The following is a 26,223-nucleotide window of genomic DNA, read 5'->3' as shown; positions in this document are numbered from 1 at the left end:
GCTAAGGATGGGACTAGATTTATACTTGCGAAGACGTTGTCGAAAACGAGGCAAGTCCATGAATTTAAGTGTTATGCATCAGGACAGAAATACGAAATATCAAAGCAATAAAGAAGTAAGGGAGTTTACGTGTGAAACGCTCATCGAGCAAAACACGAGAAGCCCCACACACGATAATTCTTCCATTAAAAGCCACCCGGCACCTTAAAAATCCTCCCACCACTCCTAACTCAACAACACAAAATCGACAGTTTCCAAAAATATTTTCGTACAAACTGCTCTACTTTCCTCATCCTTCGATAGCTCAGTTGGTAGAGCGGTGGACTGTAGTTGGAATCTTAAACAGACATCCATAGGTCGCTGGTTCGAATCTGGCTCGAAGGATATACTATTCATGACACAACTGTTGTCACAGCCAAGGATTAATTTTCTGTGAGGTTATGTACACGTTCCTATTACTGCTAACGACTCTCTGGATCCTCCATTATCCGTTAACCTTTAACTTTGGCAAAACTTTTTTGCTACATTTAATACAAAAGCACTATCAGTATACACATATAAAGATGAATAAATTTCACATTCTACACAACTCAAAGTGGGAAAAATGTGAAAATCTCAACAATAAGCTTCAGTGACTCTCTCTCTCTCTCTCTCTCTCTCTCTCTCTCTCTCTCTCTCTCTCTCTCTCTCTCTCTCTCTCTCTCTCTCTCTCTCTCTCTCTTTGTATATATATATATATATATATATATATATATATATATATATATATATATATATATATATATATATATATATATATATATGTTTTATTATTATCATTTTGCTTTGTCGCTGTCTCCCGCGTTAGCGAGGTAGCGCAAGGAAACAGACGAAAGAATGGCCCAACCCACTCACATACACATGTACATACATACACATCCACACACGCAAATATACATACCTATAAATCTCAACGTATATATTCTATGTACACACACAGACATATAAATATATACACATGTACATAATTCATACTGTCTGCCTTTATTCATTCCTATCGCCACCCCGCCACACATGAAATAACAACCCCCTCCCCCCTTATGTGCGCGAGGTAGCGCTAGGAAGACAACAAAGGCACCATTCGTTCACACTCAGTCTCTAGCTGTCATGTAACAATTCACCGAAACCACAGCTCCCTTTCCACATCCAGGACCCACAGAACTTTCCATGGTTTACCCCAGACGCTTCACATGCCCTGATTCAATCCTTGACAGCACGTCGACCCCGGCAAACCACATCGTTCCAATTCACTCTATTCCTTCCACGCCTTTCACCCTCCTGCATGTTCAGGCCCCGATCACTCAAAGTCTTTTTCACTCCATCTTTCCACCTCCAATTTGGTCTTCCACTTCTCCTCATTCCCTCCACCTCTGACACATATATCCTCTTTGTCAATCTTTCCTCACTCATTCTCTCCATGCGACCAAACCATTTCAAAACACCCTCTTCTGCTCTCTCAACTACACTCTTTTTGTTACCACACATCTCTCTTACCCTATTATTACTTACTCGATCAAACCACCTAACACCACATATTGTCCTCAAATATCTCATTTCAAGCACATTCACCCTCCTGGGCACAACTCTATCCATAGCCCACGCCTCGCAACCATACAACATTATTGGAACCACTATTCCTTCAAACAAACCCATTTTTGCTTTCCGAAATAATGTTCTCGGCTTCCACACATTCTTCAAGGCTCACAGAATTTTCGCCCCTTCCCCCCACCCTATGATTAACTTCTGCTTCCATTCTTCCATCCGCTGCCAAAACCACTCCCAGATATCTAAAACACTTTACTTCCTCCAGTTTTTCTCCATTCAAACTTACCTCCCAATTGACTTGACCCTCAACCCTACTGTACCTAATTACCTTGCTCTTATTCACATTTACTCTTAACTTTCTTCTTTCACACACTTTACCAAACTCAGTCACCAGCTTCTGTAGTTCTCACATGAATCAGCCACCAGCGCTGTATCATCAGCGAACAACAACTGACTCACTTCCCAAGCTCTCTCATCCCCAACAGACTTCATACTTGCCCCTCTTTCCAAAACTCTTGCATTCACCTCCCTGACAACCCCATCCATAAACAAATTAAACAACCATGGAGACATCACACACCCATGCCGCAATCCTACATTCACTGAGAACCAATCACTTTCCTCTCTTCCTACACGTACACATGCCTTACATCCTCGATAAAAACTTTTCACTGCTTCTAACAACTTGCCTCCCACACCATATATTCTTCATACATTCCACAGAGCATCTCTATCAACTCTATCATATGCCTTCTCCAGATCCATAAATGCTACATATAAATCCATTTGCTTTTCTAAATATTTCTCACATATTTTCTTCAAAGCAAACACCTGATCCACACATCCTCTGCTACTTCTGAAACCACACTGCTCTTCCCCAATCTGATGCTCTGTACATGCCTTCACCCTCTCAATCAATACCCTCCCATATAATTTACCAGAAATACTCAACAAACTTATACCTCTGTAATTTGAGCACTCACCTTTGTCCCCTTTGCCTTTGTACAATGGCACTATGCAAGCATTCCGCCAATCCTCACGCACCTCACCATGAATCATACATATATTAAATAGCCTTCCCAACCAGTCAACAATACAGTCACCCTCTTTTTTAATAAATTCCACTGCAATGCCATTCAAACCCGCTGCCTTGCCGGCTTTCATCTTCCGGAAAGCTTTTACTACCTCTTCTCTGTTTACCAAGTCATTCTCCCTAACCCTCTCACTTTGCACACCACCTCGACCAAAACACCCTATATCTGCCACTCTATCATCATACACATTCAACAAACCTTCAAAATACTCACTCCATCTCCTCACATCACCACTGCTTGTTATCACCTCCCCATTAGACCCTTTCACTGAAGTTCCCATTTGTTCCCTTGTCTTACGCACTTTATTTACCTCCTTCCAAAGCATCTTTTTATTCTCCCTAAAATTTAATGATACTCTCTCACCCCAACTCTCATTTGCCTTCTTTTTCACCTCTTGCACCTTTCTCTTGACCTCCTGCCTCTCTCTTTTATACATCTCCCACTCATTTGCATTATTTCCCTGCAAAGATCGCCCAAATGCCTCTCTCTTCTCTTTCACTGATAATCTTACTTATTCATCCCACCACTCACTACCCTTTCTAATCTGCCCACCTCCCACGCTTCTCATGCCACAAGAATCTTTTGCACAAGCCATCACTGCTTTCCTAAATACATCCCATTCCTCCCCCACTCCCCTTACGTCCTTTGTTCTCACCTTTTTCCATTCTGTACTCAGTCTCTCCTGGTACTTCCTCACACAAGTCTCCTTCCCAAGCTCACTTACTCTCACCACTCTCTTCACCCCAACATTCTCTCGTCTTTTCTGAAAACCTCTACAAATCTTCACCTTTGCCTCCACAAGATAATGATCAGACATCCCTCCACTTGCACCTCTCAGCACATTAACATCCAAACGTCTCTCTTTCGCGCGCCTTTTAATCAACGTGTAATCCAATAACGCTCTCTGGCCATCACTCCTACTTACATACGTATACTTATGTACATTTCTCTTTTTAAACCAGGTATTCCCAACCACCAGTTCCTTTTCAGCACATAAATCTACAAGCTCTTCAGCATTTCCATTTACAACACTGAACACCCCATGTATACCAATTATTCCCTCAACTGCCACATTACTCACCTTTTCATTCAAATCATCTATCACTATAAAACGGTCTCGTGCATCAAAACCACTAACACAGTCACTCAGCTGCTCCCAAAACACTTGCCTCTCATGCTCTTTCTTCTCATGTTCAGGTACATATGCACCAATAATCACCCATCTCTCTCCAACAACTTTCAGTTTTACCCATATCACTTTCAGTTTTACCCAATCACTTTCCTCTCTTCCAACACGTACACATGCCTTGCTTCCTTGATAAAAGCATTTCACTGCTTCTAGCAACCTACCTCCCACACCATATACTCATAATACACTCCACAGAGCATCTCTATCAACTCTGTCATATGCCTTCTCCAGATCCCTAAATGCTACATACAAATTCATCGCTTTTCTAAGTATTTCTCACATACATTCTTCAAAGTAAACACCTGATCCACACATCCTCTACCACTTCTGAAACCACACTGCTCCTCTCCAATCTGATGTTCTGTATATCCCTTGACCCTCTCAATCAATGCCCTACCATATAATTTCCCTGGAATAGTCAACAAACTTATACATCTGTAATTCGCACACTTACCTTTATGCCCTTTGCCTTTGTACAGTGGCACTATACATGCATTCCGCTAATACTCAGGTACTTCACCATAAGCCATACATATACTGAATATTCTCACCAATCAGTTAACAACACAGTCAACTCTTTTTTTGATAAATTCCACAGCAATACCATCCAAAACCGCCGCCTTGCCGGCTTTCGTCTTCCGCAAAACTTTCACTGAGTCTTCTCTGTTTACCAAATCATTCTCCCTGACCCTCTCACTTCGCACACCACCTCGACCTAAACACCCTATATCTCACTTTTTATCTTCAAACACATTCAACAAACCTTCAAAATACTCACTCCACCTCCCTCTCACTTTTCTCCTACTTGTCTTACGCACTTTGTTTACATCCTTCCAAAACATCTTTTTATTCTCCCTAAAATTTGATGATACTCTCTCACACCAACTCTCATTTGCACTCTTTTTCACCTCTTGCACATTTTCTCTTGGTCTCTTGCCTCTTTGTTTTATACATTTCCCAATCATTTACACTATTTCCCTGCAAAAATCGTCCAAATGCCTCTCTCTTCTCTTTCACTAACAATCTTACTTCTTCATCCCACCACTCACTGCTCTTTCATATCTACCAACCTCCCACCTTTCTCATGCCACAGGCATCTTTTGCGCAAGCCATCACTGCTTCCCTAAATACATCCTATTCTTCCCCACTCCCCTTACGTCATTTGCTCTCACCTTTTTCCATTCTGCACTGAATCTCTCCTGATACCTTCTTACACAAGTCTCCTTTCCAAGCTCACTTACTCTCATCACTCTTTTCACCCCAACATTCTCTCTTCTTTTCTGAAATCCTCTACATATCTTCACCTTCGCCTCCACAAGATAATGAACAGACATCCCTCCAGTTACCCCTCTCAGCACATTAACATTCAAAAGTTTATCTTTCACGCGCCTATCAAATAACACGTAATCCAGTAACGCTCTCTGGCCATCTCTCCTACTTAAATACGCATACTTATGTATATCTTTCTTTTTAAACCAGGTATTCCCAATCAACAGCCTTATCTCAGCACACAAATCTAAAAGCTCTCCACCATTTCCATTTACAACACTGAACACTCCATGTACACCAATTATTCCCTCAGCCGTCACTTTAGTCACCTTTGCATTCAAATCACCCATAACTATAACCCGGTCTCGTGCATCAAAGCTGCTAACACACTCACTTAGCTACTCCTAAAACACTTGCCTCTCATGATCTTTCTTTTCATGGCCAGGTGCATAGGCACCAATAATCACCCGCCTCTCTCCATCTACTTTCATTTTTACACATATCAATCTAAAGTTTACTTTCTTACACTCTATCACATACTCCCACAACTGCTTCAGGAGTAGTGCTATACCTTCCTATGCTCCTGTCCTCTCACCAACCCCTGACTTTACTTTCGAGACATTCCCAAACCATTCTTCCCTTTACCCTTGAGCTTCGTTTAACTCAGAGCCAAAACATCCAGGTTCCTTTCCTCAAACGTAAATTGACCCTGTGGCCAAGTGATGATATTCCCTCTGAGGCCTAGTCCTCTGTTCTTAACGCTACTTCGTTAATGCGAGAAATGGCGAATATGAATAATTGATATAAGTTATTTTAGTATTAATATGCCTACTGGAAGCTTAGGCAGTTTCTTTTAAGATAAACACGACTACGACTAAATATTACGTGGGGAAAAAAAATCTCGTCAGTAGATAATCTGTGGACGAATCACACCGTTCGACTCCCTCAGCTTTACAACAGACTGTACAAATATAATATCAGCCAAAAGACACAAGACAGTGCTATTCATAGATGTGTACCCAGCCCGACAGTGCGTCATGGAGGCTGGAATACATCACCAAAATCCAGTGTCATTTCACATCACCGTTACATTATACACTTCACTGTATTTTTCTAGACGTCAGGAATATGCAGATTAGACCTGATAACCTCAGATGAATTACAACCACAGCAGAATATCAGGGAGAAATACACATATACACCAGTCATAATGGCCAATCAGACTGGTCATATCAAGAGCTCACCATACTAACAGAGAAAAAAAGTGCACAAAGCATATATCAGACCCCGATAGCACCTGCCAAAAAATGTTTTCTATTCAAGTCGCTAAATTTGTGCAGCGAAGTGCCCCCAAATCTAACCAGTTAAGTCAACCAACAGAGTACCTATGGTGTAAATATGAGCTTAGTTTTAAACTATTAATTGTCTAGCCATATACAGACAAAGCATTTTAGAGTATGGGTGAACGTCACATATTTAGGTAGGAAGTTCATCTCGTGAACAAATCTTGAGTTATTCTTTCAGCAAATGATGTATCTACAGACTGACTCAGGGGTGACGACAAAATGTCCAGCAATGCATCGAGAACTTCAGAGAAATAAGTGATAATCTCATATATGTACGAATAAGTTGGGATGAAAGTGCCAAAAGTGGGTAAAGAAGAAAAAGGAGTAGTACAGCTACAATGAGATCATTATGACTTTTGACAGCCCAGGACAATTGGTTGCATGACGTGTTTGGTTAAGGGAACTGCCCCACCTCAGATAATACCATAACATGGAAGTCATCAACGCCGACATCTCATGAGAACACTCACCTACAAACCTGTAAACGAAGTTTTTTTCTGTCAAACTACGATGATAAGTTTAGAGCATGTAAATGCAGCTACAAATCTTCATGCTTCATGCATAGATTACAGTGGAATGCTCTGCACACGTGCAGACGTTCTGCTACGCACATGAACTTGCGTAAGTAGGGCTTACAGCTGGTGACAGCTACAGGGCTTACAGCTGGTAATAGCCACAGGGCTTACAGCTGGTGACAGCTACAAACTATCATTTGTTTTCATCTTAACAACGAAGTAGCCGGAATGCTAACTACTCCATTCTTTAGCGTAACGACCAATTTTCTCCACAAGTGTATCATCCCTCTTCTTGTCTGTATAGTCTTTGTTACTTCCATCCCTACAACCCTACAACTTGATATTGACGAAATCATCTTTATTATTTTCTTTATATCATTTGGTTTTAAAAGAGATTATGCAGCTGGGTTGCCTCTTTCACACAAGAATCTTCGCTGTTAGAGCCATAAACATCAAAACTTGTAGTAGTATGTATGAGTCATAGACAAGTGGTAAAGATATGTACCATACACAGGAAGGGTTGAAAATTCTTTTAAATGAGTCAAGTGTTACTAGCCTGTGGGAAAACTGCCTCTCACACATCAGACGCCATACACTGAAAGCAAAGTAATTACTCCCGTCTCGTCCGTCACAGGAACAGTGGTGCTTCCACGCGCGGCTTAACCCGTCTTTTAGCTATGACCACAAATACAAACGAATCTATTATTAACAAAAAAATCATGAATACTGAAATTATTACCACAGAGCACCGGAAGACAAGAAACTACTTGATAGATTTTCATGTATTAAGTGAAACAGCCAAATATTCAAAACCCCCCAGATCCTATGTCAGAAGTGTGGACTTAGTGTCACACGAAGATCTGGAATATCATCATCTCAGACATTGGCCTCGATCACAGGAAAACAGTGTTAATCCTTACTGGAGTTACGATGTGACTGATAGTGAACACAGGCAACCGTAATAAAAAGAAAGAACGCCATTTCCGGCCTCTTCGATCAGCTATTAACATTCTCGACGCTCAGAAAGCGACGCTCGGTGAAGACCAGGTGTATCGGAGGTTCAACAATTGAGAGACAAAAGATTGGCTTTGGAACTTAATGAATAATGCTTGATGTCGAGTCATTCTGGTGCTAAGGATGGGACTAGATTTATACTTGCGAAGACGTTGTCGAAAACGAGGCAAGTCCATGAATTTAAGTGTTATGCATCAGGACAGAAATACGAAATATCAAAGCAATAAAGAAGTAAGGGAGTTTACGTGTGAAACGCTCATCGAGCAAAACACGAGAAGCCCCACACACGATAATTCTTCCATTAAAAGCCACCCGGCACCTTAAAAATCCTCCCACCACTCCTAACTCAACAACACAAAATCGACAGTTTCCAAAAATATTTTCGTACAAACTGCTCTACTTTCCTCATCCTTCGATAGCTCAGTTGGTAGAGCGGTGGACTGTAGTTGGAATCTTAAACAGACATCCATAGGTCGCTGGTTCGAATCTGGCTCGAAGGATATACTATTCATGACACAACTGTTGTCACAGCCAAGGATTAATTTTCTGTGAGGTTATGTACACGTTCCTATTACTGCTAACGACTCTCTGGATCCTCCATTATCCGTTAACCTTTAACTTTGGCAAAACTTTTTTGCTACATTTAATACAAAAGCACTATCAGTATACACATATAAAGATGAATAAATTTCACATTCTACACAACTCAAAGTGGGAAAATCACGACAAATCTCAACAATAAGCTTCAGTGACTCTCTCTCTCTCTCTCTCTCTCTCTCTCTCTCTCTCTCTCTCTCTCTCTCTCTCTCTCTCTCTCTCTCTCTCTCTCTCTCTCTCTCTCTCTCTCTCTCTTTGTATATATATATATATATATATATATATATATATATATATATATATATATATATATATATATATATATATATATGTTTTATTATTATCATTTTGCTTTGTCGCTGTCTCCCGCGTTAGCGAGGTAGCGCAAGGAAACAGACGAAAGAATGGCCCAACCCACTCACATACACATGTACATACATACACATCCACACACGCAAATATACATACCTATAAATCTCAACGTATATATTCTATGTACACACACAGACATATAAATATATACACATGTACATAATTCATACTGTCTGCCTTTATTCATTCCTATCGCCACCCCGCCACACATGAAATAACAACCCCCTCCCCCCTTATGTGCGCGAGGTAGCGCTAGGAAGACAACAAAGGCACCATTCGTTCACACTCAGTCTCTAGCTGTCATGTAACAATTCACCGAAACCACAGCTCCCTTTCCACATCCAGGACCCACAGAACTTTCCATGGTTTACCCCAGACGCTTCACATGCCCTGATTCAATCCTTGACAGCACGTCGACCCCGGCAAACCACATCGTTCCAATTCACTCTATTCCTTCCACGCCTTTCACCCTCCTGCATGTTCAGGCCCCGATCACTCAAAGTCTTTTTCACTCCATCTTTCCACCTCCAATTTGGTCTTCCACTTCTCCTCATTCCCTCCACCTCTGACACATATATCCTCTTTGTCAATCTTTCCTCACTCATTCTCTCCATGCGACCAAACCATTTCAAAACACCCTCTTCTGCTCTCTCAACTACACTCTTTTTGTTACCACACATCTCTCTTACCCTATTATTACTTACTCGATCAAACCACCTAACACCACATATTGTCCTCAAATATCTCATTTCAAGCACATTCACCCTCCTGGGCACAACTCTATCCATAGCCCACGCCTCGCAACCATACAACATTATTGGAACCACTATTCCTTCAAACAAACCCATTTTTGCTTTCCGAAATAATGTTCTCGGCTTCCACACATTCTTCAAGGCTCACAGAATTTTCGCCCCTTCTCCCCACCCTATGATTAACTTCTGCTTCCATTGTTCCATCCGCTGCCAAAACCACTCCCAGATATTTAAAACACTTCACTTCCTCCAGTTTTTCTCCATTCTAACTTACCTCCCAGTTGACTTGTCCTTCAACCCTACTGTACCTAATAACCTTGCTCTTATTCACATTTACTCTCAACTTTCTTCTTTCACACAATTTAACAAACTCAGTCATCAGCTTCTGCAGTTTCTCACATGAATCAGCCAACAGCGCTGTATCATCAGCGAACAACAACTGACTCACTTCCCAAGCTCTCTCATCCACAACAGACTGCATACTTGCCCCTCTTTCCAAAACCCTTGCATTCACCTCCCTAACAACCCCATCCATAAACAAATCAAACAACCATGGAGACATCACACACCCCCTGCCGCAAACCTACATTCACTGAGAACCAATCACTTTCCTCTCTTCCTACACGTACACATGCCTTACATCCTCGATAAAAACTTTTCACTGCTTCTAACAACTTGCCTCCCACACCATATATTCTTCATACATTCCACAGAGCATCTCTATCAACTCTATCATATGCCTTCTCCAGATCCATAAATGCTACATACAAATCCATTTGCTTTTCTAAATATTTCTCACATATTTTCTTCAAAGCAAACACCTGATCCACACATCCTCTGCTACTTCTGAAACCACACTGCTCTTCCCCAATCTGATGCTCTGTACATGCCTTCACCCTCTCAATCAATACCCTCCCATATAATTTACCAGGAATACTCAACAAACTTATACCTCTGTAATTTGAGCACTCACCTTTGTCCCCTTTGCCTTTGTACAATGGCACTATGCAAGCATTCCGCCAATCCTCACGCACCTCACCATGAATCATACATATATGAAATAACCTTCCCAACCAGTCAACAATACAGTCACCCTCTTTTTTAATAAATTCCACTGCAATGCCATTCAAACCCGCTGCCTTGCCGGCTTTCATCTTCCGGAAAGCTTTTACTACCTCTTCTCTGTTTACCAAGTCATTCTCCCTAACCCTCTCACTTTGCACACCACCTCGACCAAAACACCCTATATCTGCCACTCTATCATCATACACATTCAACAAACCTTCAAAATACTCACTCCATCTCCTCACATCACCACTGCTTGTTATCACCTCCCCATTAGACCCTTTCACTGAAGTTCCCATTTGTTCCCTTGTCTTACGCACTTTATTTACCTCCTTCCAAAACATCTTTTTATTCTCCCTAAAATTTAATGATACTCTCTCACCCCAACTCTCATTTGCCTTCTTTTTCACCTCTTGCACCTTTCTCTTGACCTCCTGCCTCTTTCTTTTATACATCTCCCACTCATTTGCATTATTTCCCTGCAAAGATCGCCCAAATGCCTCTCTCTTCTCTTTCACTGATAATCTTACTTATTCATCCCACCACTCACTACCCTTTCTAATCTGCCCACCTCCCACGCTTCTCATGCCACAAGAATCTTTTGCACAAGCCATCACTGCTTTCCTAAATACATCCCATTCCTCCCCCACTCCCCTTACGTCCTTTGTTCTCACCTTTTTCCATTCTGTACTCAGTCTCTCCTGGTACTTCCTCACACAAGTCTCCTTCCCAAGCTCACTTACTCTCACCACTCTCTTCACCCCAACATTCTCTCGTCTTTTCTGAAAACCTCTACAAATCTTCACCTTTGCCTCCACAAGATAATGATAAGACATCCCTCCACTTGCACCTCTCAGCACATTAACATCCAAACGTCTCTCTTTCGCGCGCCTTTTAATCAACTTGTAATCCAATAACGCTCTCTGGCCATCACTCCTACTTACATACGTATACTTATGTATATTTCTCTTTTTAAACCAGGTATTCCCAATCACCAGTTCCTTTTCAGCACATAAATCTACAAGCTCTTCACCATTTCCATTTACAACACTGAACACCCCATGTATACCAATTGTTCCATCAACTGCCACATTACTCACCTTTTCATTCAAATCACCTATCACTATAAAACGGTCTTGTGCATGAAAACTACTAACACAGTCACTCAGCTGCTCCCAAAACACTTGCCTCTCATGCTCTTTCTTCTCATGTCCACGTACATATGCACCAATAATCACCCATCTCTCTCCAACAACTTTCAGTTTTACCCATATCAATCTAGAGTTTACTTTCTTACACTCTATCACATACTCCCACCGTTCCTGTTTCAGGAGTAGTGATATATATATATATATATATATATATATATATATATATATATATATATATATATATATATATATATATATATATATATATATATATATATATATATATATATATATATATATATGTATATATATACATATATATATATATATATATATATATATATATATATATATATATATATATATATATATATATATATATATATATATATATATCTTTTCTTTCTTTCAAACTATTCGCCATTTCCCGCATTAGCGAGGTAGCGTTAAGAACAGAGGACTGGGCCTTTGAGGGAATACCCTCACCTGGCCCAATTCTCTGTTCCTTCTTTTGGAAAAAAAAAAAAAAAATATATATATATATATATATATATATATATATATATATATATATGTTTTGGCTCTGAGTGAAACGAAGCTCAAGGGTAAAGGGGAAGAGTGGTTTGGGAATGTCTTGGGAGTAAAGTCAGGGGTTAGTGAGAGGACAAGAGCAAGGGAAGGAGTAGCAGTACTCCTGAAACAGGAGTTGTGGGAGTATGTGATAGAATGTAAGAAAGTAAATTCTCGATTAATATGCGTAAAACTGAAAGTTGATGGAGAGAGATGGGTGATTATTGGTGCATATGCACCTGGGCATGAGAAGAAAGATCATGAGAGGCAAGTGTTTTGGGAGCAGCTGAATGAGTGTGTTAGTGGTTTTGATGCACGAGACCGGGTTATAGTGATGGGTGATTTGAATGAAAAGGTGAGTAATGTGGCAGTTGAGGGAATAATTGGTATACATGGGGTGTTCAGTGTTGTAAATGGAAATGGTGAAGAGCTTGTAGATTTTTGTGCTGAAAAAGGACTGGTGATTGGGAATACCTGGTTTAAAAAGCGAGATATACATAAGCATACATATGTAAGTAGGAGAGATGGCCAGAGAGCGTTATTGGATTACAAGTTGATTAAAAGGCGCGCGAAAGAGAGACGTTTGGATGTTAATGTGCTGAGAGGTGCAACTGGAGGGATGTCTGATCATTATCTTGTGGAGGCAAAGGTGAGGATTTGTATGGGTTTTCAGAAAAGAAGAGTGAGTGTTGGGGTGAAGAGGGTGGTGAGAGTAAGTGAGCTTGGGAAGGAGACTTGTGTGAGGAAGTACCAGGAGAGACTGAGTACAGAATGGAAAAAGGTGAGAACAATGGAAGTAAGGGGAGTGGGGGACGAATGGGATGTATTTAGGGAATCAGTGATGGATTGCGCAAAAGATGCTTGTGGCATGAGAAGAGTGGGAGGTGGGTTGATTAGAAAGGGTAGTGAGTGGTGAGATGAAGAAGTAAGATTATTAGTGAAAGAGAAGAGAGAGGCATTTGGACGATTTTTGCAGGGAAAAAATGCAATTGAGTGGGAGATGTATAAAACAATGAAACAGGAGGTCAAGAGAAAGGTGCAAGAGGTGAAAAAGAGGGCAAATGAGAGTTGGGGTGAGAGAGTATCATTAAATTTTAGGGAGAATAAAAAGATGTTCTGGAAGGAGGTAAATAAAGTGCGTAAGACAAGGGAGCAAATGGGAACTTCAGTGAAGGGCGCAAATGGGGAGGTGATAACAAGTAGTGGTGATGTGAGAAGGAGATGGAGTGAGTATTTCGAAGGTTTGTTGAATGTGTTTGATGATAGAGTGGCAGATATAGGGTGTTTTGGTCGAGGTGGTGTGCAAAGTGAGAGGGTTAGGGAAAATGATTTGGTAAACAGAGAAGAGGTAGTAAAAGCTTTGCGGAAGATAGAACCGGCAAGGCAGCAGGTTTGGATGGTATTGCAGTGGAATTTATTAAAAAAGGGGTGACTGTATTATTGACTGGTTGGTAAGGTCATTTAATGTATGTATGACTCATGGTGAGGTGCCTGAGGATTGGTGGAATGCGTGCATAGTGCCATTGTGCAAAGGCAAAGGGGATAAGAGTGAGTGCTCAAATTACAGAGGTATAAGTTTGTTGAGTATTCCTGGTAAATTATATGGGAGGGTATTGATTGAGAGGGTGAAGGAATGTACAGAGCATCAGATTGGGGAAGAGCAGTGTGGTTTCAGAAGTGGTAGAGGATGTGTGGATCAGGTGTTTGCTTTGAAGAATGTATGTGAGAAATACTTAGAAAAGCAAATGGATTTGTATGTAGCATTTATGGATCTGGAGAAGGCATATGATAGAGTTGATAGAGATGCTTTGCGGAAGGTTTTAAGAATATATGGTGTGGGAGGCAAGTTGTTAGAAGCAGTGAAAAGTTTTTATCGAGGATGTAAGGCATGTGTACGTGTAGGAAGAGAGGAAAGTGATTGGTTCTCAGTGAATGTAGGTTTGCGGCAGGGGTGTGTGATGTCTCCATGGTTGTTTAATTTGTTTATGGATGGGGTTGTTAGGGAGGTGAATGCAAGAGTTTTGGAAAGAGGGGCAAGTATGAAGTCTGTTGGGGATGAGAGAGCTTGGGAAGTGAGTCAGTTGTTGTTCGCTGATGATACAGCGCTGGTGGCTGATTCATGTGAGAAACTGCAGAAGCTGGTGACTGAGTTTGGTAAAGTGTGTGAAAGAAGAAAGTTAAGAGTAAATGTGAATAAGAGCAAGGTACAATAGGATTGAGGGTCAAGTGAATTGGGAGGTAAGTTTGAATGGAGAAAAACTGGAGGAAGTAAAGTGTTTTAGATATCTGGGAGTGGATCTGGCAGCGGATGGAACCATGGAAGCGGAAGTGGATCATAGGGTGGGGGAGGGGGCGAAAATCCTGGGAGCCTTGAAGAATGTGTGGAAGTCGAGAACATTATCTCGGAAAGCAAAAATGTGCATGTTTGAAGGAATAGTGGTTCCAACAATGTTGTATGGTTGCCAGGCGTGGGCTATGGATAGAGTTGTGCGCAGGAGGATGGATGTGCTGGAAATGAGATGTTTGAGGACAATGTGTGGTGTGAGGTGGTTTGATCGAGTAAGTAACGTAAGGGTAAGAGAGATGTGTGGAAATAAAAAGAGCGTGGTTGAGAGAGCAGAAGAGGGTGTTTTGAAATGGTTTGGGCACATGGAGAGAATGAGTGAGGAAAGATTGACCAAGAGGATATATGAGTCGGAGGTGGAGGGAACGAGGAGAAGTGGGAGACCAAATTGGAGGTGGAAAGATGGAGTGAAAAAGATTTTGTGTGATCGGGGCCTTAACATGCAGGAGGGTGAAAGGAGGGCAAGGAATAGAGTGAATTGGATCGGTGTGGTATACCGGGGTTGACGTGCTGTCAGTGGATTGAATCAGGGCATGTGAAGCGTCTGGGGTAAACCATGGAAAGCTGTGTAGGTAGGTATATTTGCGTGTGTGGACGTATGTATATACATGTGTATGGGGGTGGGTTGGGCCATTTCTTTCGTCTGTTTCCTTGCGATACCTCGCAAACGCGGGAGACAGCGACAAAGCAAAAAAGAAAAAAAAAAAAAAAAGAAATATATATACATATATATATATATATATATATATATATATATATATATATATATATATATATATATATATATATATATATATATATATATATAAATATATATGAGTCCACGGGGAAAAGCAACATGATAAGCTCCCATGTGCACTTTTGTGAAACAATCACATCATCACATATTACAATCATACAATAAAGAGGGTAATGTCGGACTATGAAAGAGAAATCATTATGAAAAAAATAGTTGATTGAAGGTAGCTAATCAGATATTCATTTGACATAAAAATCGGTTGTCAGTTTACACTTGGTATTTTGTGTCTCCTTGCCATCACAAAATGTCCACAAGCCAAATGTGATCATATATTCTTCTTGGGTCTCGCGGGTGAGGCCTCGTCCCCTAGCCACTACACCACACAACACTGATTTATGATCTAGTTGCCATTTTCATTGTTCTGGAGAAGGTCGACATGTATTAGTAATTTAATAAAATATATTAATTCTTATTCAATATGTAATGAAATTATAACTAACCACCACCGCCCCCCCTTTCCCTGCCACTCGTCAAATAATCCTGAATCATAGTGGTAATATTTAAAACAAAATTGTTTTCAATCTGTACCTGAAAATTGTCTGAGAATGCACCGAGAGAACCTCTCTCAGAAAAGACATCTTTGCTTTTACTGCCGCACACTTTAAAAATCCTCCATTATATGTCAGGAAGAGTTTAAATTCTTGCTCGCTCTTTTGGCTTATCACTAGAACAGCATCTCCATGAATACAGATAAATATCCATTTACGCCTTTTTGGTATAGCGATGGCCTGAAGTTGGAGGCTAAAACAAGATATTCATAAGCCGGTGGCTTGAATTCAGCCCAACGGTTGGTTGGTTGTCTGGACTTTAGGTATATCAACTGCGAAGGTCATTAAGGTCTATCAAGTGCCAGGGCCATTAAGGTCATCAACGCAAGTTGCATCCACCACCCAAAACAACTTTACCATCTTCTTCAGGTGTTAAAGATAATTCTAAGACCACATACACTACTACTATGTATGTGGCAAATGTACAACGGATGTATTTATATTACTGAAATGGTTAGTTAACACTGCCATATGTTTGTTGGCTCCAAAGTAAGTTTTCTGTCATACCAAAATATTAATGATACTATCCGTTTGCTTACGTTGTGTTTTAAATTGCAGTAACTTCTGTAATACACGCACAAGTAAATTTCTGTACTTTCTAGAAAGATTCAATACCACACAGAAGTCCATCAGAATAACCTAATACCACACAGAAGTCCATCAGAATAACCTAATACCACACAGAAGTCCATCAGAGTAACCTAATACCACACAGAAGTCCATCAGAATAACCTAATACCACACAGAAGTCCATCAGAATAACCTAATACCACACAGAAGTCCATCAGAATAACCTAATACCACACAGAAGTCCATCAGAATAACCTAATACCACACAGAAGTCCATCAGAATAACCTAATACCACACAGAAGTCCATCAGAATAACCTAATACCACACAGAAGTCCATCAGAATAACCTAATACCACACAGAAGTCTATCAGAATAACCTAATACCACACAGAAGTCCATCAGAATAAACTAATACCACACAGAAGTCCATCAGAATAACTAATACCACACAGAAGTCCATCAGAATAACTAATACCACACAGAAGTCCATCAGAATAACTAATACCACACAGAAGTCCATCAAAATAAAGGAAAAAGGAATGTGAACAAATAACTCGAAGTATTATATGTAAAGCTTCTTTGGAGGAAATTATTGGAACATTATGGCCGTAGTTTGTAATTTTTAATTAACTTTTACATAATACAAAGATTTCATTGCTTCGGCGTAACCGGTGTCAAGCGAAATAAGTGACCTTCCGTAATGCATCAATATCTAGAGGGATTAATTGCAAAATGTACGAGCGTGCGAAATACATGACCATAAACATATATCTAATTATTGCACGCTTAATGAGGACTTAAACTGTCAAATAGTAATGGCAGATAATGAAATTGTCATTATTGATGTCAATAATGTCAAATATACCAGTACCATTAAAAGTGTTTATGTGATCAGAAAAGCCAATTAATAATTCAAGTACTATAAAACATGAAATATTAGTGCAAAAATAAAAAAGAAAGAGAAATACAAATCTCACCTAACCTCACCCTGTAGCATAAATGTACGGCAGAAAAATACCAACATTAAATTGGTCTGCTACTGGGGATCGCATGGAATGGCGGTGGCAAAGAGAGAAGGGATATTAGATCACAACAAGAGAAGTTGGTAGCACCTGCTTTGTGGATGTAGTTCCACTAACTCAACACATTAAACATTCTCAAACATTTTTCCCCATATAAATCTCCATAACTCTTATTCAATATTCGTAGCAAAACTCTTGGAAGACACAACACGAAAGCAGAGATAAAGCAGAGTAAATTATAATCAATATAACACAAGAGACAACACGGAAGCAGAGATAAAGCAGAGTAAATTATAATCAATATAACACAAGAGACAACACGGAAGCAGAGATAAAGCAGAGTAAATTATAATCAATATAACACAAGAGACAACACGGAAGCAGAGATAAAGCACAGTAAATTATAATCAATATAACACAAGAGACAACACGGAAGCAGAGATAAAGCAGAGTAAATTATAATCAATATAACACAAGAGACAACACGGAAGCAGAGATAAAGCAGAGTAAATTATAATCAATATAACACAAGAGACAACACGGAAGCAGAGATAAAGCAGAGTAAATTATAATCAATATAACACAAGAGACAACACGGAAGCAGAGATAAAGCAGAGTAAATTATAATCAATATAACACAAGAGACAACACGGAAGCAGACATAGAGCAGAGTAAATTATAATCAATATAACACAAGAGACAACACGGAAGCAGAGATAAAGCAGAGTAAATTATAATCAATATAACACAAGAGACAACACGGAAGCAGAGATAAAGCAGAGTAAATTATAATCAATATAACAAAAGAGACAACACGGAAGCAGAGATAAAGCAGAGTAAATTATAATCAATATAACACAAGAGACAACACGGAAGCAGACATAGAGCAGAGTAAATTATAATCAATATAACACAAGAGACAACACGGAAGCAGAGATAAAGCAGAGTAAATTATAATCAATATAACACAAGAGACAACACGGAAGCAGAGATAAAGCAGAGTAAATTATAATCAATATAACACAAGAGACAACACGGAAGCAGAGATAAAGCAGAGTAAATTATAATCAATATAACACAAGAGACAACACGGAAGCAGAGATAAAGCAGAGTAAATTATAATCAATATAACACAAGAGACAACACGGAAGCAGACATAAAGCAGAGTAAATTATAATCAATATAACACAAGAGACAACACGGAAGCAGAGATAAAGCAGAGTAAATTATAATCAATATAACACAAGAGACAACACGGAAGCAGAGATAAAGCAGAGTAAATTATAATCAATATAACACAAGAGACAACACGGAAGCAGAGATAAAGCAGAGTAAATTATAATCAATATAACACAAGAGACAACACGGAAGCAGAGATAAAGCAGAGTAAATTATAATCAATATAACACAAGAGACAACACGGAAGCAGACATAAAGCAGAGTAAATTATAATCAATATAACACAAGAGACAACACGGAAGCAGAGATAAAGCAGAGTAAATTATAATCAATATAACACAAGAGACAACACGGAAGCAGAGATAAAGCAGAGTAAATTATAATCAATATAACACAGAGTAAATTATAATCAATATAACACAAGAGACAACACGGAAGCAGAGCATAAAGCAGAGTAAATTATAATCAATATAACACAAGAGACAACACGAAGCAGAGATAAAAGCAGAGTAAATTATAATCAATATAACACAAGAGACAACACGGAAGCAGAGATAAAGCAGAGTAAATTATAATCAATATAACACAAGAGACAACACGGAAGCAGAGATAAAGCAGAGTAAATTATAATCAATATAACACAAGAGACAACACGGAAGCAGAGATAAAGCAGAGTAAATTAATAATCAATATAACACAAGAGACAACACGGAAGCAGAGATAAAGCAGAGTAAATTATAATCAATATAACACAAGAGACAACACGGAAGCAGAGATAAAGCAGAGTAAATTATAATCAATATAACACAAGAGACAACACGGAAGCAGAGATAAAGCAGAGTAAATTATAATCAATATAACACAAGAGACAACACGGAAGCAGAGATAAAGCAGAGTAAATTATAATCAATATAACACAAGAGACAACACGGAAGCAGAGATAAAGCAGAGTAAATTATAATCAATATAACACAAGAGACAACACGGAAGCAGAGATAAAGCAGAGTAAATTATAATCAATATAACACAAGAGACAACACGGAAGCAGAGATAAAGCAGAGTAAATTATAATCAATATAACACAAGAGACAACACGGAAGCAGAGATAAAGCAGAGTAAATTATAATCAATATAACACAAGAGACAACACGGAAGCAGAGATAAAGCAGAGTAAATTATAATCAATATAACACAAGAGTGTTTGGTGGATGAACACGTCCGCAGCAGCAATCTGAAGTGCGAGAGTCACTGGCTCTACATTATACAGCCTTTACAAATGTCATTGTGGCTCAACGCCATCAACAGTCTACATTATGAGCATCCTGAAAGATCCCACACAAACAAATTTCGAAAAACAAACGCTAAACTTTTCACATTCAATATCGACGCTGAGTCCACTAAAGCAGGTGATAGCCTTGTTAAATAGTATATGACTTGCTAGTCAATGTGCACCCCTTACAGACAGCCCGTACCTATGTACACCTGTCTTGTCGTCTTTTACGTTGCAAGATATTACAGTCGACATGAACCACAGACATGAAGCTGCAAATCATCTCATATTTCTTTTAAATTACAACATTTTCTCAAATGAAAACTGATAACATGACTCCAAGGTAGGGATATGGACTATTGCCTACTGCCACAACACTGGACAATTGATCAGGGGCAAAATGAGATATATCATATATGTGTTTTAGAGTAAATATTTTGACGTCCGTTATTGGGATGAAATAACTTATGTCAAGTTTAGGCCAACCATAGTAACCACGTTTAGTTATAATATTAGACCAATCTAATTTAAGAGCACGAAATGATTATTCATTGACCACTGTATTATCTATCATTCATTGACCTCTGTATTATCTATTATTCATTGACCACTGTATTGTCTATTATTCATTGACCACTGTATTATCTATTATTCATTGACCACGGTATTACCTATTATTCATTGACCACTGTATTATCTATAATTCATTGACCACTGTATTATCTATTATTCATTGACCACTGTATTATCTATCATTCATTGACCACTGTATCATCTATCATTCATTGACCACTGTATTATCTATTATTCATTGACCACTGTATTATCTATTATTTATTGACCACTGTATTATCTATTATTCATTGACCACTGTATTATCTATTATTCATTGACCACTGTATTATCTATTATTCATTGACCACTGTATTATCTATTATTCATTGACCACTGTATTATCTATTATTCATTGACCACTGTATTATCTATTATTCATTGACCACTGTATTATCTATTATTCATTGACCACTGTATAAGTCAGGCAGGAGAGGAGAGAGGGGCTTGAGACGAGAGTCAGGCAGGAGAGGAGAGGTACCACGTCAGTCTCTCGTTCCCTTACACAAGTCATCAAGTCCAGTCTCTCCTTTAACACTCCAAACCTCCAGCCTGACCCAACAACACTGTGGTCTGCATGATGGAAACACACATGAAATATTCACAAGAATTTCCTCCTCTACATTTGCCTCCAGAACTTTCTTTTACGCTTGTAGGTCCAAAAGTTTACGCCAGGACACCATTGAGATCACCAGCCGGTCAAATGTATACTTCAAACACATAATGACAAAGAAAACATAATTATGGTTACGTACATAAGTGCACGTATAACGTTAATGGTCAGGTCAAAGGTCAGGCCATCATAATACATTAAGGTTGCGCCGTCGTGTTCAGCCACAAAGATCTTTCAGAGCTTCATGCCTGAGTACGATACCACATTACCAGCTTCCAATATTATACTACCTTTCCCGCCACACCACACAACAGCCTCACCTTAATGTCATGCAACATCAACATTTATATTTGGTCTCTGACGACAACCCCCCACCACCAGCAGACCCATGCAGGCCCCCATGTCACTTACGTCACTACAGTTTCCAGGCACCAAGGGTGAAAGAGACTGGTGTAGGGGTTAGGTTGGGTGACCAAAGGGTATCAGCATTGGCGTTTGCCGATGATTTGGTCCTTGTGGCGCAGACGCCCACTGGCCTGCAGCAAGCAATGAACGTGATGGCTGAGACCCTCGCGGGGGGTGGGCTTCATGTTAAGCCAGGGAAATGTCGTACCCTCAGCATGGAGGTCGACGGCAAACGCAAGACTTGGTACGTCAATAACAATAGGACATTCCAAGTTTTGGGCAGTGCTGTCGGCTCCATGAGTGCTGAGGACGAATATAAGTACCTCGGCGTTCTTGTCGGAGCTGAGGGGCGGCGAAAGTCCTACGGTGCCCTGTTAGAAGAGGGGCTCAATAACATCACTAGAGCCCCTCTAAAACCTTAACAGCGGATTGCGTTGCTTGTGAGACATCTGGTGCCCAAGCTCATGCATCGACTGGTGTTGGGGGAAGTTTATAAGACACAGTTAGCACGCATGGACAGGCAAGTGCGAGTGGCAGTTCGCCGCTGGCTGCGCCTAGCCCATGACGCGCCCTGTGCATACTTTCACTCGGCAGCTGGAGATGGTGGGCTGGGTATACCGGACTTTGTCTCAACCGTCCGGCTGAATAAACAAGCGCGGTTCGAGAAATTACTCACCCCGACCGACCCGGTGATTCATGCGGCTGTCCGGGAGCCTGCGGTGTTGAGCAAGCTGCAACGCTGGACCGGACCCGCATGCATTGCTGGTCGGCAGGCGGGTAATAAACCCGAACGCCAACACGTATGGAGGGCCAATCTGGTCAGCACCGTTGACGGAGCGGGTCTCGCTCCATCTGCTGCCGTGCCTCAGGTTAGCAGATGGGTAAATAGCGGGAACCGGTCCTGTCCGGTTCTGATTACGTGAAAGCCGTCCAAGTGAGGGTAGGCGCTTTACCCACCCCTGCCAGGGCGTCCAGAGGCCGGCCCGAGATCAACGGCCTCTGCGACACCTGTCAGAAGCCGGGTACACTCGGGCACATCGCACAGATGTGCACCCGTACTCATGGCGGGAGGGTAAAAAGGCACGATAACATCAGTGCCTATTTGGCCGGACGATTGAGGCAGAGGGGTTACGGGGTGTTCTGCGAGCCGCGCTTTCCAGTTGTGGGGTCCTTTCGGAAGCCGGACATCGTGGCTTCCAAAGGTACAGAGGCCTATTTGGTAGATAATCAGGTCTCTGGAGTCCATTTCGCGCTTTCGGCTGCACACCAGTATAAGTGCAGCTACTACGGCACCCCGGAAGTCCTACAAGGCCTACGGGACTTTACCGGTAAAGTCACCGTGCATATAACATCTGCCACATTAAACTGGCGTGGCGCATGGTGCCAAGAAAGTGCGAGTGCTCTCACTGGGCTAGGGCTGACATACCAGGACCTTGAGGTGTGCAGTGTCAAAGCCCTAACCTGGACCCACTCCCTTTACAGGATGTGGTACAAGAGCACAGGTTAGCAATCGGGCCTGCCTTGTCCATCTGGTGTCGGCCACCGGGCAGGCGAAGGTCATCTCCCCCTTTGTTGACTTGGGGTGTGCAGGATTAGGCTGTTCTCCCGTAGTTCCAAGGGCAGGTACCAGTTCCTGAGGTCGGGTTGTCGGGCGGGCGGTGGACGCCTTGGCAGGGTTGACCATTGCTCCCGTCTGACAGGCCGCACTGGAAGGTTGAGCGGTGCTGGGAGGTCGGTGTGTCTTTATGTCGGTAAGGTATATCAAACCATCGTCTTACTGCCACCTCTTAACTTACTCCTACCTATGCTATCAGCAGTCTGATCTTAAAATCTTCCCCTTATTGTGTCCATACAGTCTTCCTTCAATCAAACACTTCTTTCACTATCTACATGTAGATTGGTCGCTTACCGACAACCACCCCCTTTTTTGTAGATTCACAAAAAAGAAAAGCACAGTTAGAAAGTAGTTAGATCTTCTTGCACGTTCCAATCACTAATTGGGAATCTATGAAGACTGGCATTTTAGTGGCTGTTAATTACCACTCCTCTGACTCAGGCAGCTTTCTTACCTTCCTGTCTCACCCAGACGTTGTCTGCTGCCTCTCACTCCACAAACATACAACCTCTCCTTCCCAAACATAACACATCACAACACCTTACTCCCACCACTTTGATCTTTTTCTCCGTGACAATATATTTTTCTGCGGAGAGCGTTACGCGCTTGCCCTGCCTTTTGGCAAAATCTCGTTAGATGAACTCGTTAAGCCAAAAGTCCTCTCTCTCTCTCTCTCTCTCTCTCTCTCTCTCTCTCTCTCTCTCTCTCTCTCTCTCTCTCTCTCTCTCTCTCTCTCTCCCCAGCCAGCCACTATGAATGTAGATTGCGTGACTGAGTGAGAGCAATGAACTTCTTGCCATATGACGGCGAGCCACTCTGCAACCAACCCACTCAGCACATATCAACTTACCTCTCGGCTGAGGGAGAGAGAGAGAGAGAGAGAGAGAGAGAGAGAGAGAGAGAGAGAGAGAGAGAGAGAGAGACTACCTACGAGTATTTACGATCACAAAAAATACTGAAAACAAAGGCCCCACCGGGAATCGAACCCGGACCAACTGTTTATGAGGCAGATGTGCTAACCACTACACCACGGAGCCACTCGTCAGTGGCGGAAAAATCTCTTATACATTAACAAACGTGACTGAGGACTTAAAGAATCTGGTACAAATATAATGGTTATTATGATGAATGAATTGTTTATGATAAATATGTATTGTGTTGCATTATAATGATTGTTCATAACCAAGATCTTTAAACCTGAATCCTTAAGATTATATAAGAAATAATAAACACGTGTTAAGAACATAAACATTTATGATTATAAAGAATAGAATGCATTATCATGCGGGTATCTAACTGAAAATGCAGTACAAGGAGCTAGTTTAAGGCAGGAGTATTTCATCTTTTTGATAGAATTTTTACCTCTACGTCCTTTATCTTTCATCATAATCTCTTATGTTTACTATCAAGAAATGCCTTTTATCTAACATAAAAATTCTGTATAGGTATTTGATTAATCTTCTCCAACGACGCATTAAATAACTCTTCGTTAGTGAAGTTCATTTCGTGTAATAGATCATGTATTACAAAGTTGTGTCTATCCACACAAGTGTTACACGTCCCAGGTAAAGATATATTCTAGAGATAGTGTATATCTAACATATATATGTGTTTTATAAATATTTATAAAAAGTTTTCCTGAGTGACAATACCTAAGACTTTCGTATTAAAGTTGATCAGTTGTAAGTGATCAAGCATTACAAAGGTGTGTCCATTACCACAGGTGCTACTGATCCCAGGTAAAGGTATTTCACCATCTTTGTATCTTTAACCTTTCTAGTTATAGATGTTTCATCCCTGATTCCATCCTCACAATGGATGTATGTGGTTTGTGTTGTCTTAACATATCATTAGTCAGTTGAAGTGGAGAACATGCTTCTGAGCCTAGCCACTCTACTCTGTCTTCCACATGCTATTCAAGAGGTGTTACCGGATTCCGCCTATAAGTGTTTACGCCGGGAGTAACAAGTTACCTCCGGACGGCTTCTTTTATTACTTTTGATGATTTGAAGACTTTGGTATCGTTTTTTTTTATTGATATCAATAAGAATAGTGACATTCACTAATATTCTGTATTTGTCATTTGATAAATTTGAGTTTATGAAAATTGATCGTTTGTGTCTTATTGATACTATTATACGTTATTCTCCAGAAAATGATTTAATCTAATTCATAAAGAATGTTTTTAAGGAAAACGTTAATGATTTATCTTTAATTCTTATCACGACAAAATTAAAAGTCTACTTTTCAAAGTATACTCGCTGGATCTTACTAGAGTTTTGAAGAATAGAAACTCATAACATGTGCAGATAATAGCTACATCACTATTCTGTATGCAGTATCTTCTTAATATGTAAAACCCGGATAAAAAGCTTGTGATATAAAATTTGATGGTATTAAGTCTAGGTTGTTGAAGATGTTACTGATTTCTACATGTAAAACATTTATGTTATATGCAAAATAGAAATCTTTATGTTAGATATGTTAATTCTACCGGTTTCACGTTACATACATTTCTCTACCCTGCGCTTCAGAAAAGTTATGGGATTTTATTCATTATCATATAATAGCTTAGATAGAATATCCCATGAATTTCTAACAAAATACACTTTTGCCATCTGTATTCGCCGGCACAGTGATAGGTTCTTATATCAAGTAAATATGTATTTTTTTGTGTGTGTGGTGGTGTGGTGGTAGGGGGGGGGGGGAGGTAAAGTCTTCGTCCA

The 26,223-nt window shown here is 40.3% G+C and overlaps 2 non-coding genes across 2 annotated transcripts; both read left to right on the top strand.

The window, feature by feature from the left end:
- The first annotated feature begins 293 nt into the window (after nt 1–293).
- Nucleotides 294–384, top strand: TRNAY-GUA (transfer RNA tyrosine (anticodon GUA)). The gene is given in 2 exon segments: nt 294–330; nt 349–384. It is a non-coding gene; the product is annotated as a tRNA-Tyr (tRNA).
- An 8,036-nt stretch (nt 385–8,420) lies between these two features.
- On the top strand, nt 8,421–8,511 carry TRNAY-GUA (transfer RNA tyrosine (anticodon GUA)). Its single transcript is given in 2 exon segments — nt 8,421–8,457; nt 8,476–8,511. It is a non-coding gene; the product is annotated as a tRNA-Tyr (tRNA).
- Nucleotides 8,512–26,223: the final 17,712 nt, after the last annotated feature.

Source organism: Panulirus ornatus, chromosome 12 (genome assembly GCF_036320965.1).
Source record: "Panulirus ornatus isolate Po-2019 chromosome 12, ASM3632096v1, whole genome shotgun sequence".
Classification (NCBI taxonomy): domain Eukaryota; kingdom Metazoa; phylum Arthropoda; class Malacostraca; order Decapoda; family Palinuridae; genus Panulirus; species Panulirus ornatus.
The sequence above is the reverse complement of the archived record's forward strand: the minus strand, read 5'-3'. Positions and strand labels throughout refer to the sequence as shown.